This window comes from Glycine soja, chromosome 7 (assembly GCF_004193775.1).
Source record: "Glycine soja cultivar W05 chromosome 7, ASM419377v2, whole genome shotgun sequence".
Classification (NCBI taxonomy): Eukaryota; Viridiplantae; Streptophyta; class Magnoliopsida; order Fabales; family Fabaceae; genus Glycine; species Glycine soja.
In genome coordinates, this window is record NC_041008.1 from 21588697 (window position 1) to 21602548 (window position 13852).

Below are 13852 nucleotides of genomic sequence, written 5' to 3' on the forward strand. Positions count from 1 at the left end.
AATCAATCATCCTATTTGTATTAAGCAATTTAATAATAAAAAAGACAAACCATCTCATGAATCCGTCTTGGAAGACTATTGGTTCCCATGCAATGCAAGTCCTCATATTTTGAGCAGCTCCTTTTATTGATGTTGCTTATTTTCTATAACCAACAAATATAAAAAGTCAATAATAAAAATAAACATATAATATATAATTTTTATGTTAGCAAAAGGTTGGTGACATTGTCATGTATACCTGTCCTTTCTCAGAACACTAATAATGTACTAAATCACGATATTGAGAAGGATCAACCCTTGGATCTGGGATGTGAGCAACCATTTCCTCCTTAGTTTTGCTCTCATCATATCCTTTTGATTTCAGTTCATATTTAAATTGCCTCCATTTCAGACTCATGTCATCAATCGATATTTTCTTTGTTTGTTCAGTTAATTCAGGAACAAATCGAAACTTACTCTATTATGAGTATCATTAACAAACAAAAAAGATCATTTTGTTAGACATTAGAAGAAACAACACTTATAAAGTTTTATACCAAACCTGAATTAATTCAACCATGTCAGTAATGTAGTCCTTAGGCATGTCTTTCCAGCTAAGAAAATTGATAGGAGCACATTCGTGTCTCCTTACCAAGCTCCCAATTGCATTTAGTAGAGTTTTCCTTTCCCAACCCATAGGATTGCCCCAATGATCTACTTCAACAAGTAAAAATTCTCCATCTGGAAAGTCCCACACATCTAGCATATGTGTATAACCTATGGTTTTCTTTTTACCTAAATCATTCATGGATATGACATTTATCAAACACACACACACAGATTTGAACTATATGGAAAAAAGAAACTCACTAGTAAATTTAATCTTATCATATTCTAAAAGATATTCAACTCAAACAGAATTGTACATATAATTCTAACCCAAAAAAGCATATGTGTATAAATACATTTAGTTGAACTTTCACTTGCACTTTCAAGAGAAGTATGAGACTGAACATGACTATTTTCTTGTATGTGTTGTTCTGTTTCTGATTGTTGATTTAGTTAATAAACAAATGTGTTATAAATAATTTAATATAAAATAAAGAAATTAAGTTAATAAAATCTTTATACCTCCTTCAAATTGTGCATTTTCTTCAAGTATAAAGTTGTTATTTTGGTTCACTTCAATAGAGCTTTCAATTGATTGCTCTTCTGCTTGTGATTGACCATCATTGTGAATGATATTCAACTTTCTGCGCTTTCCCATAGTATGCAGAATAAACCAATCCAAAAATTAAAATAAAATAAAAATTAGATATAACTACATTATTGACTATGATTTTTTTAAACACCATGCCAAAAAATAAAAGAAGAATAAAGTAATTACCTAAAATGCGAATTTAGATTGCTTGTAAGCTATTTTTTCACCAATCTCGAATCACCAAGAATCAAACTATTGAGAAAACAACGAAATGTTTTTTGATAAAAAATGGATAAAATCATTATATTGTGAGTGATTTTTATAGATAACAAAAAATAAACACAAGAGTAATGAATAATAAGAACAAAAAACTAAAGAAAGGAATAAGAGTATATAAATGTGACAAAATGTTCAATACATGTATACTCAAAATATAACCTAATGTTCAAATAAAACAAATAAAAACAAATCATAAGAAGTCTTCATCGCTCTCATCATCATCTATATAATTATCATCCTTGTCATGTGGTAAAATGTTCTCCATAGGTATTGTAACTTCAATGATATCATCACTATCATCGGCTTCTGCTCTGATCAAATCATTATGATTTATCTCTTGTAAGACTTGTTCATTCCCTTGATTTGTGTCATTGGATTGCTCATCACCCATATCATATACATCTCTGATTTTAGCATGCACAACAACAAGCCAACCATTTTGTGTTTTATTCTCCACATAGAATACTTTCTTAGCTTGAGATGCAAAAACAAATGGATCATCGCATATATCATTCCCTGTATGTTGCAAATAATTGAAATTCACTAATGTCATACCGAAGTTATCAATTTTGCAACCCCTGTTTATATCAACCCAATCACACTTGAAAAGTATAGCCTTATATTTTCATGAATAATCCAATTGAATTATATATGTTAGTGCACCATAGTAGTGGATTTCTCCCTCCTTTGGGTTTTTATCTCTTGAACTGGCATAACTTAATGTCTTAACAGTTACAACAATGCCACTGTTTTGAGTCTTCAAGCACCTTTCACGTGTCTTTGTATGAAATCTAACTCCATTAACAATGTACCCGCTATATCTTCTTACTATTTCTAGTGAACCACGAGCTAACCACCTGATATCATTTGTCACTAGAGTGTTTTCTTGCTCTTCCAATCGAACAACCTACCACAATTTTATGTCAAATGGTTAAAATTTTTAATGAATGCAAAATTTAATATTATTGATGCTTCCTAAACTTACTCTTTCACGGAACCAATATGGAAATTCTTTACTATGAATTTTGTCAACTTCATATGGAGATAATTGACGATTTTGTCTCTTGATAAGATCAGTACGAGCTCTATGTAAAAAAGGTTAGAAAAAGTAAGCATTATCATTGATAGAAATATATTATACAAATATTCAACTAAATGAACATGAAAAAAATTGTATCTTTCGAAAGTGGTCAACATTGTTGCTATTGAAAAGCACATATCTATGTGCTTGAACCAATGCTTTCTTATCAAGAGAAATTCAAGAAGCTCTTTTTCTCTTCTTCACATTGAATCCAACTTGCTTCTTTCTCCCCAATGGTCTACCTCTAGGATTTAAAACACTTACATTTTCCACAAAACATGAGTCCTCATTTTGAGCAAATTGATTAAAACGAGTCTCCACCCTAGATAGATATCTTGAACAAAATATCAAGCATTCATGAGCTAAATATTGTTCTGCAATAGATCCTTCTGGATGTGCTCGATTACGAACAAATGACTTTAAAGTCAAAAGGAACCTAAAAAGAAAATTTTAGGTTACAAATTAAGATAATATCATTTTACTTTATAACTCTAGAATGTTTTAAAATGATTAAAAAGTATTCATACCTTTCAATAGGATACATCCATCGGTAATGTACAGGACCTCCAACTCTTGCTTCATGTGCCAAATGGATTACCAAATGTACCATTACGGTGAAAAAAGATGGAGGAAAAATCTGTTCTAATTGGCATAATGTTAGATCTACTTGATGCTCTAGGTGCTCTAAATTACGCTCATTAAGCACCTTTCCACACAACTCCTTGAAGAAACAACAAAGATCGGATATAGCTAAACTCACTTTGTCTGGCAAACAACCTTTCATAGCTATAGGAAGAAACTCTTGCATTAAAAGATGACAATCATAACTTTTGAGACCGGATATTTTGTGTTCCTTCACTTGCACACGTCTTGAAATATTAGACAAATATTCATCAGGAGCTTTTATTGTTTTGAGAACTTCCAAAAATGTTTCTTTCTCTTTTGAAGTCATTTGACACATTTGGTACAAGGGCATAAAATTTTTCCAAAAATGTGCTCATAAACATTCATCCGAGAGCGCCACTTGCAATTGACACATTTGGTACAAGGGCATAAAATTTTTCCATCCTTTGACGATTTCGCAAATGCAAAATCTAGAAAATTTAAAGCTCCTCTAATATACTTCTCTTTATTAAGAGAATTGTAGTTTATCCAACTCTTATCCATTTGATAAAATAAACTGAAAAAGTAGAATGAAATAGACATAATAAATTAGTGCTTAGTATAACTAAAATATCCAGGTATAAGTCAATCACAGTCGTGTTAGCAACTACAAAGTAGAATGACATTTTTCACTATCACTCAATTATGCAAAACTACATCAACTACTACTCACAATTATTTCACTTTTCATTCAATCAAGAAAAGGAACAAGATACCCTTAATACATCGAAAGTACTTGCTTTGGTGTTGTAAGTGGGGCCAAACACATGGAATGGCATGGGCCAGTAAGATACCCTTAATACAGACACCTGGCTTATAGATAATTAGATAATTTTGGTCTCACAAAGATGCAGCACTATTATTTTTGGGTAAGTGTTTTTGATTTGATTTGTTCTCTCCTAAGTTGACATTTGAAATTCAATCCGGACCCGGGATTGGTTTTGTCCCTGTCTAATTCCTAACCTTATATAACATTTGGATTTTAGAATATGTACTACAACAAGTTTGTATAACAGAGAAAGAACTAATTTATAAAAGGATATGTTTTTGTTCTCTTCAAAATCCATTCAATTCTTATCTCCTTGCTCTACCAACTTGGCAACTTTATGTTTTTCTTTATCGACCACTATACTAAAAAGAATATCATTTCTGATTAGCTTTCAAATCCATATCTATCCTCCTTCCTATTAATTTGCAACCGTACGCATGTGCACATGACAAGATATAAATGAATGCAAGTTTGGCCACTTAATGAAATTTGGAGCAGCTTCTTGGAAAGACATTCGGGCCTAAAAGAAGAATTTTAGGTCACCCTATATCGTGAAAGGGACTTGGGGATGTATATAGTTAATGATGAGGTCTAGCTATAGCTGGGGAATATTAATTTGCCAAATACTAATAATAATAAGGGGAACTTCATTGATAATTTGTTTGAAGATGTGGATTGGATTGATTATATTTTAGTAGTGTAGAATATAAATAACATAACTTATGCAAACTAATCCCAACAAGTAATAAGAACATATGTGCATTATTAATATTTGCACTTTTGACAATCTTGATGTAGCTACTAGCTAAGTTTACCATGATATATCATTAGCTTGAATATCAGACATGGGGACTAGTGATAGTACCATAATTTACAATTGGAACAACATTGCATGCAAATTCTTAAATAGGAGAAAATTAAACTAAGCGTACTGATGACGTAAAATTATACTACTATTCATATAAAAAAATTACAATAATTTTACAACATTACCTATTTTTACCACATTAATTATTTCTTTTATCTTTCTTTTTATTATATATAAGTTTTTGTGAAGTAAAATTATACAAAGCAAGTAAGATACTTCATCAAACACAGGAAAGTTTCCTAATCCAATATGGCAAAGAAAAAGAACTTTAATAGTCACAAATACAGCACACAGAACTATAGCATAAACAGAAGAGCACATTTATGAAAGGGTTTCATATCTACAAAACCTTATAATATGGAAAACTAACAAAAGCTTATCTTAATTGAAGTGAGAGTGTGAAATGGAATGTAGAGGCTAATGTACTTAACTGCCCCACTTTCATTTCTACCAATCATAGTCTAACATATTGACCTAACCAGTACTTGAGTAAGGCAAATCACATCAACATAACTTCATATAGAAATAAACTAGTCACATAAGGAGCAAAAGAGATATTACCTCCAACATCACATTCTTGAATGAAACAACTTCCTTTGCCTCTTCTACGGAGAGCTACACATATTATAGAATATTAGCACACAATATATATTTTGAATATAACTAAAATTCACAATGATGAAAGGTTACCTTATCCCAATATGCCCCTAAAAGATCCCTATTTTTATCAGAATCCTACAATGTGTAAGAAGCATAAGGCAAAAAATGAGGAACATTTGGAAAAGAGAAAACCAAAAAATCCTCTTGAGGGGAAAAAGCATGAACCAAGAGCATCAATGTGGTAAATAATCACTTCTAATTAAAATATATAAAGATAACCTTATCAAGCTTTTTCAATGGATGTTGTATGCGTATATGTCTTCTATAGTTAATGGGAGAGCAAAATTCTCAAGAACACTTGTTGCACTTCTGTAACTAAACCTTCACAGGAGAGAGCAAAGGCAACCCTGGAAGTTCTACCAAACAAATGCAAGTTTTTATCAGAATGCTGGATTTAGAATTAGTAGCACCAGAAACAAACTCAAAAGCTACTTATGGTACATTTTACATACAATTCAGCTAGCCTAGAATAGATCAGCACAAAGGCAATACCAGTCTAACAACTTTAAATTTTTGTTTCCATTTTCCACTTTCTATTGATTTTTATTTTACTGTTGAAGGCAGGGTGGGCAGCCTGTATAATCACACGTGGCTAACATATACCAACAGGCTGCATATTATCTCTAAAATAATTGCTAATACCTTGTTGATCTAAAATCATTTGACTAGTCACCCAAATTTTATTTTATATATATTATATAATAACATTTGAGGCTTAAGATTCTTTGCCTGACATGTGTCACTTACAAGTTGCCTCCATCGCATATAGATGGCCCCGAAGGAAATTTCGTGGCACACATGGGCACTAAACAAACTAAAGAGCATTGCCAAATTTCCACTGCCCCCAAGTACTTTCAACTCTTTATCAGATATTTGACACAAACCCCATGTGCTGCTTGGTTGGAATTAACATCAACAACGAATTTTATAATGAAATATCATCGCTGATAAGAACAAAGAAGAAAACACTATCTTTTCTTTTGCAAAAAATACATCAACAATACATGTACACGATAAGTCCACGACTGCAATCCAAACTCTGATTTATTTATTTAATTTAATTAACAAAATAAAACAAAACAAAACACTTGTGGAAATATAAGATTGGCTTGGGAAGAGAGGTTTGAGTTCGAAAGTAGAAAAAGGGAGGAGGAAATGAGTTCAAAATTCCTGCCACTGAAATTTCTACAAAAGTTTTTGTTGGCAATTTTTTGAATAAATAATTTTATTAACTGTAATATTGTAATTGAGGGGCTAAAATCCAAAGAAGACGAACTAATAACTAAAGCAACCCCATCTAAATGAAACTCCAGAGAGAGGTAAGCCACTAAAAAAACAGAAGCAAAACCTGAAACAGAGCCAACAATCCACTGCTACAACTAGACTAGCACATTCCCTTCACTCAATCCTAGTAGAAAAAAAGACTTCCATAAAACAAAAGGACATAACTAAATATAAATTAATAGGCATATGGTTCACCCTTATTCCTAGAGTTCGGGTGAACATTGGAGGCTAGGAAAATTCCAATCCAAGCGAATAAATGATCTATTGCATATTCAAGTAAAATATTAAGCAAAAATCGAAACCTAAACACACAAGATGCAGCTACGAAGTAGATCCACATCAGCAAGAGCAAATGAAGTCAAAAGAATTTTGATCCATAAAACACAACAGAAGCTTACGGATCCAGTAACCAAAAACAGCATGTAAGCACAAAAATTCATCCAAAATATCAGGTGAAACACACAAATCGCAGAATCAGTGATCAAAACGCACCTTGCGCAAACGAAACGCTATTTGAAGGGGAAGTGGTTCAGTGGTGGAGCAAAGGCAGAAGCAGCAACAACAACAGTTGCAAAGGGAAGTGAATCGCGAAAGAGCTTTAGTGAAGAAGGAAGCTTTTATATTCAGTGAAGAGAGAGCTAAATGAGAGTGAAATGAAACTCAAATGCAAATGAACCTTCGTCTTGGACAATGCCGCATATGGAATACTGTGGGACTGCCAGAATTTATGGGTCCTTTTCCTTTGTGTTGGAGCCAAACTTGTGTGAAATGAAAACGAAGTTGTAGCTTGTCACGTTTTATGGGCTTTCAAAAAGCAAATATATTTGCAACTAATAATGAAAAATTTAAGCTGATTAAATCATGCAAGCACTACTTTAGCAGTAAATTAGGTGAAAGAAAGCAACCAAAAACTAGCTAGCTCTTGTTAAATCACGTTCTAGGTTTCTTGTTTTTTTCTTTCGGACATCAAAAGTTCATCAAATTGATAATTTAAAAAATTAAAAATCACATTTTTTTCATTTTAGTTGGATTTGATTTTTTTATACTATTTTCCACTTTTAAAATATTTATATATTACTCTTTCTCTTATTGGAGTGTGGTGAATTTGACTAACAAGAAATTACACTATTATTTATAGGTAAAATTTTTTAAAATTTTATCTACATAAAATGTAGGTACAAGTTTTATAGGATTTTACCAACACCAAATAATCGTAAGTATAAGTTTTTTGAAATTTTACCAACACTAAGCATTTGTAAGTAGAAGCTATTTTGAGTTTTACCTACACAAAATAATAGTAAGTATAAATTTTTAAATTTTACCTATGACAAACAATTGTAGGTATAAGTATTTTTGACTTTTATCTACACTAATTTATGTGTGTAGGCAAAAGGCTTCCGTAAGCATATGTCATTTTTGTTGTAGTGTATTAAATTATTAAATTGAATGAAGAGAATAATACTAATAATAATATGAGAGTGAAGGTTGTTATTGTTCTAGGTTTCAAACCCATTTTTTCTTTATTTATTTAGTGATTTTTAATTTTTTAAAATAAATTTTTTAGTCATCACTATGTTAACTTAACTATTCTAAAATTTAAAACACAGGAAAACACTAAGTTTCTAACAAAAAATTGAAAAATGGACCAAAATATCCATTTAAAAAATATAAAGGACTAGAATGAAACTTTTGAAACATAATATGCCAAGGCGAAACAACTATGAATCATAACAGACCAAAAGTGACATTAAACTATTTTAAAATTTAAAAGTTAATAGAACACTAAAGTTTCTAAAGGAAAATTGGAAAAAAGGACCAAAATGATACATTTTGAAAACATAAAAGACTAAAATCAAACTTTCAAAACTTAATGTATCAAAGCAGAACAACTACAAAACATAATGGACCAAAAGTGACATTAAGCCTTAATTGTTTGATTTTGCATCTAATTTTAGCTTATTTTGGTGTAGAAATAAATGAAGAAATAAGATAATTGGTGTTGATACCCAATTCAAGGCTCTTTTAAAGGAAAATTTCAAGGTTGAAAGGGCCAAAATTGAAGCTTTGAAGGCGTTCAATGAGACTGTCAGACTAAACAAATTGTTTTACGGCCTATTAGTTGGGCTCAACATGACATGTTAGACTTAGTGCATAATCATTTACAACAGTTTTATTTTGCATGCAGGCTTAGCATGCACATGATGGGCTAAGCGCGCAGGACACTATGCACAAACGATAGTGTAACATGTTTAACACTATTTAACACTACTACAAAAAGCGGATTCAACATCGGTGTGTTAACATCGGTTGTTAAAAAAACTGATGTTAACATATGCGCGGTGGCATAATTGTAAATACCGTGTATATGTTAACATCGGTTTTGTGAAAAACCGATGTTAACAAAGTTCATTAACATCGGTTATTGGAGAACCGATGTTAACATTTATTATTTAACATCGGTTTTTAAATAACCGATGTTAACATATGTTTATTAACATCGGGTTTTTAGAAAACCGATGTTAACGTTTGATATGTTAACATCGGTTTTTTTAAAAAACCGATGTTGAAGTTATATTTTAAAAAATATGGTGAGCCCTAAGAAACTAGCGCTCTGTCTTCTTCTCCATCTAAGCTTTCGCGCTCTCTTCTTCTTTTAATCTCCGTCTAGCGAAACTGTCCCTGTCTGTATCTGAGCATCGTGTTCGTCGCACTCGAGCATCGTCTTCGTCGCACTCGAGCATCGTCACAAGTCTCTGCTTCTTCTCCTTCGCCACCATACCTAGGTATGTTTCGTCCCCTTCGCGTTGTCTTCTCCTTCTCTCTGTCTTCTTCTCCATCCATGCTTTCTTGCTCTCTTTGTTCTCCATCTACCTTGAAGTTGTATGTTCTCCATCTGACCATCATTTTGTCTAAGGTCGAGCATCGTGTTCGTCACACTCCAGCATCGTCAGAAGTCTATGCTTCTTCTCCTTCGCCACCTCACGTAGGTATGTTTGGTCTAATCCTGTATAAATATTTGATTGCATTCATGTATCGCACACTTAGTGAACTAAACATGGCTAGGGTATCTCATATTTAACTCGAGCATCGTGACAACTTTGTGCTTCTTCTCCTTAGTGAAGTTTCCCTTACCCTTATTGTGTTCTTCTAACAGTTTAAGAGTTACTGCCTATTATTGGAGTTTAACAGTTTCCCTTACCCTTATTGTGTTCTTGTAACAGTTTAAGAGTTAACGCCTATTATTGGAGTTTAACAGTTTCCCTTACCCTTATTGTGTTCTTGTAACAGTTTAAGAGTTTAAGAGTTAACGCCTCCGAGTTCCTAAAACCTTCCTTAAGATTAGAGGACCATTGGTTAAAATGAAGAGTAAAATCCTTGTCCATTGCTTTGATCCACGACCATAGTAGGAATAGGGCATCTTCTAACAGTTTGGTTCCATGAAAAGTTGTATCTTGGAACACCACCTTATTTCTATGGTGCCATATTGTCCAAGTTAAAGCAATCCACCAGCATTTCCAGGTTTTGGACCTGACTCCATCTGCTACCTCCATTCCATGTTGCAGAAAATGGTCCCTATGATTTTGTGGCATTACAGTGATAAGATTAACCCAGGACATTGATTCCCACCATAAAGTGAGGGTTTTGCTACAATTGAAGAACAAGTGTTCATCCTCCTCCTCCTTATTTCTTCATAAAGGACATAACATATCGTCTATCGGTATTTGTCTCCTTCTAAGGTTTTGCTTTGTTGGTAATCTATCCCGAAGTAGCCTCCAAGTGAACACTGCTATTTTTGTGGGTATTTTGAGTTTCCATATTGCCCCATAATCCTGTTCCTGTCTTACCTCCATCAGCTCTCCCCATATCAAATCATATCCACTTTTTGTTGAGTAGTCTCCTGTAGGTTCAGGTTTCCAAATCCAAGTGTCCTCCCTTAGGGGATGAAGTTGCTGCTGTGATATGTCCCCAAGAAAACTATCCGCCATTGCTATTTCAGAATCGAAAAGGCTAGGTGTCTTCTCCAATTAAGCTGCCATTCCCAGTTTGAGTGCTATTTCAAGAAAACTACCCATGCAATCATTATTTGGTTTGAGTGTCATTTCATTTGTTTTGCTTATGCTCTTCTTTCCCAGTTTAGTTAGGATTCTTTTATCAGCTTGTTCTTTTAATCCAACACAATGTCAGTATTTTGGTCTAAAAGTTAAGATAGTTCCAATGATTGCTTTTTATGCATATTTTTGTTTGTGAAGTGATCCTAAGAATTTTTGTATGTAGCTTGTGTAGAAAATTGAAACCAGTAATTTGAAAATAGGATGCTTAAACTGGTTTAGGCTATAAGAAGCAAGTTTTAACCACTATGCTACACAAGCCAGTAGCATAGTTATGAAACCAGTAAATTGAGAACAAGATGCTAAACTGGTTTAGGCTACAACAAGCAAGTTTTAACCACTATGCAACATTTTCTTTTAACCAATGTAGTGTATATGGTCCTTAAGCACACGGGTTAGTAGATCAATGTTTAGGTCAATGTATATGAAATAACATCTTTTCTCTTTTTTGCTTGATCATTATTAATTCTGATGGCAATATCAATAGATACAAAGCCACAACTGATATAGAAGTGGCCCCTGCAGCAAAATATAGAAGTTTAGTTGCTGCCACAACTGATATTCTCTGGATTCAAACTCTTCTCTTGGAACTTTCAGTCCCTCATTGTAGACCTAGGTAGGTTAATTATTCACCATGAAGTAAAAAGAGAGTGTCATTTATATATGCAGATAGATATATAACATAACAAGGCAGCTAGAGAGAGAGAAAAAATAGAGAAAGAGAATGATAGCAAGGGAGAAGTTCATTTATGTTCCAAATTTCAGTGACATGATTGATTCATTGATTAAATTCCAAGCAGCATGGCTAAAAGCTTTTGATTTCTGCCCTTAATTGTTTTTTTATTCTTCTGTATTTTATACTTGTTTTTTCTATAGTTCATTTCATCATCATTGTAACTATAGCTGCCCATTATAAAATAGCTTAGACAATCTAGGTCTGCTGCTTCTGAACCTTTTATTTATCCTTGAAGTAGTTTAATTTTTTTTTTATTTGTGTTCAACTAGTGAAGAGTGAAGACTGAAGTTGTTCTGTCAGACTCGTTGATTTTCCTTTCATTTCGATGGAAGCCTAAGCAATACACTACCACTGAATTGCCAGTAAGAAAAATTGGTCATGAAACACACACACACACACAAACCCTAATGACACACACACACACACACGTATGATAGAAACACACAGACACACACTGATGACACACACACACACACACACTCATCATACAAAGACACACACAAGTTTGATAACAAATTTGTTGAATTATACATGCAGAAATTTGTTCAGTTCTGACTTGTTAGCTGTGACAAGGTAGCTGGCCTCTTCATAAGGTACTTATCTAAGTTTAACTTAAATTCTACTGTAGTGGTGATGACCTACTAATATTAGTGAAAACAAATTTGCCTACTGTACCTTAGTTAATTTGTTCACAGTTGTAAGAAATGAATTGATTTTAACTTAAGTTATTCGTATTTTAAGTTTTCAAATATGCTTGCATGATTTATTTATTTTTTTTTGCACTGCAAAAATCTGAAGATGGAAGTCTGTCTCCATTTCATTTAACCAACACCAAGTGTGGAATAGATACTACCTTATGCACCACTTTTTTAGGAATTTTGAAGAATGACAATAGGTAGATAGGAAGGGCTGTTAGGAATATCCTGCCTCCCATAGAGAGACATCTCTGCTTCCATTTGGCTACCTTAGATTCAAACTTGCTGATGAGAGGCTGCCAAACATCCCAGCTTTTAGAGGTGGACCCTACTGGAATTCCAAGGTAAGAAAAAGGAAATTCCAGCTGGCCACAATTAAGGTAGCTAGCTGCTTCCCTGCACCAGTCCAAAGATTTACCCAAGCACCCAAATTGGCTTTTAGCATAGTTAATCTTGAGTCCTGAAACCAACTCGAAAATTCTGAGGATAGATTTCATGACTCTAACATTAGCTGTAGTTACAGTTCCAAAAAACAGTGTATCATCTGCATACTGCAAGATGTTAATCTCCTCCTTTTGCCTCCCCACTTTATAGCTGCTGAAAAGGTTTTTGGAGACAGCTGTCCTCATCAAACTAGTGAGTCCCTCAACTGCTATATTAAATAGGAAAGGTGCAAGGGGATCTCCTTGCCTCAGTCCCCTCTCAGGCACAAATTCTCTAGTAGTGCTGCCATTGATCAAAATTGATATAGTTGCACTAGAAAGGCATCCATGGATCCATTTTCTCCATCTTTCACAAAATCCCATCCTCATCATCATATAGTTTAGGAATCCCCAAGAAACTGAGTCATAAGCTTTTTCAAAGTCAAGTTTGAAAACCATGCAGGGGTTATTTTTGAATTTAGCTTTAGCTAAGACCTCATTAGCTATCATTACACCATGGAGGATATGTCTGCCTTTGAGGAAAGCAATTTGCCTTTCATCAATTAAGTGAGGCAGCACAAGAGCCAGCCTATTAGCCAGGACTTTGGACATTATTTTGTAGACACACCCTATGAGAGAGATGGGTCTATAGTCATTAAGAGATTGGGGGCTATTGGTTTTGGGGATGAGGGCTATGAAGGATGCATTACTTCCTTTGGGGAATCTGCCATTAATGAAGAATTCATCAAAGAATATGATAAAATCAGGTTTTAGAGTTTCCCAAAACTGTTTGATGAAATTGAAATTCAAACCATCCAGGCCAGGACTTTTATCTCCCCTGCAAGCCCAAACTGCAGACTTGATTTCCAGCTCAGTGAGTCTATCAACAAGGCTTTCCTTCTGCCTTTGATCAAGGGAAGAGAACTGGATCCCTTCCAAGGTTGGTCTGCAAGGATTCTGCTCTGAGAATCTTTCTTTAAAGTGCTGAAGAACTGCAATCTTGACACTGATGATTCTGTGGAAATTTCTGCATTAATGCAACTCCTTCACCATTCCAACAATCGGGAGTGATTATAGAATAGAAAAACTAAGATGAATTTAATTTA

At 33.6% G+C, this 13852-nt stretch overlaps 1 long non-coding RNA gene across 1 annotated transcript; it reads right to left on the bottom strand.

Moving 5' to 3' along the window:
• Nucleotides 1–5311: 5311 nt before the first annotated feature.
• On the bottom strand, nt 5312–5850 carry LOC114419145. Its single transcript, XR_003668178.1, has 3 exons — nt 5720–5850; nt 5531–5575; nt 5312–5455 (listed from the first exon to the last, which is right to left on the bottom strand). It is a non-coding gene; the product is annotated as an uncharacterized LOC114419145 (long non-coding RNA).
• Nucleotides 5851–13852: the final 8002 nt, after the last annotated feature.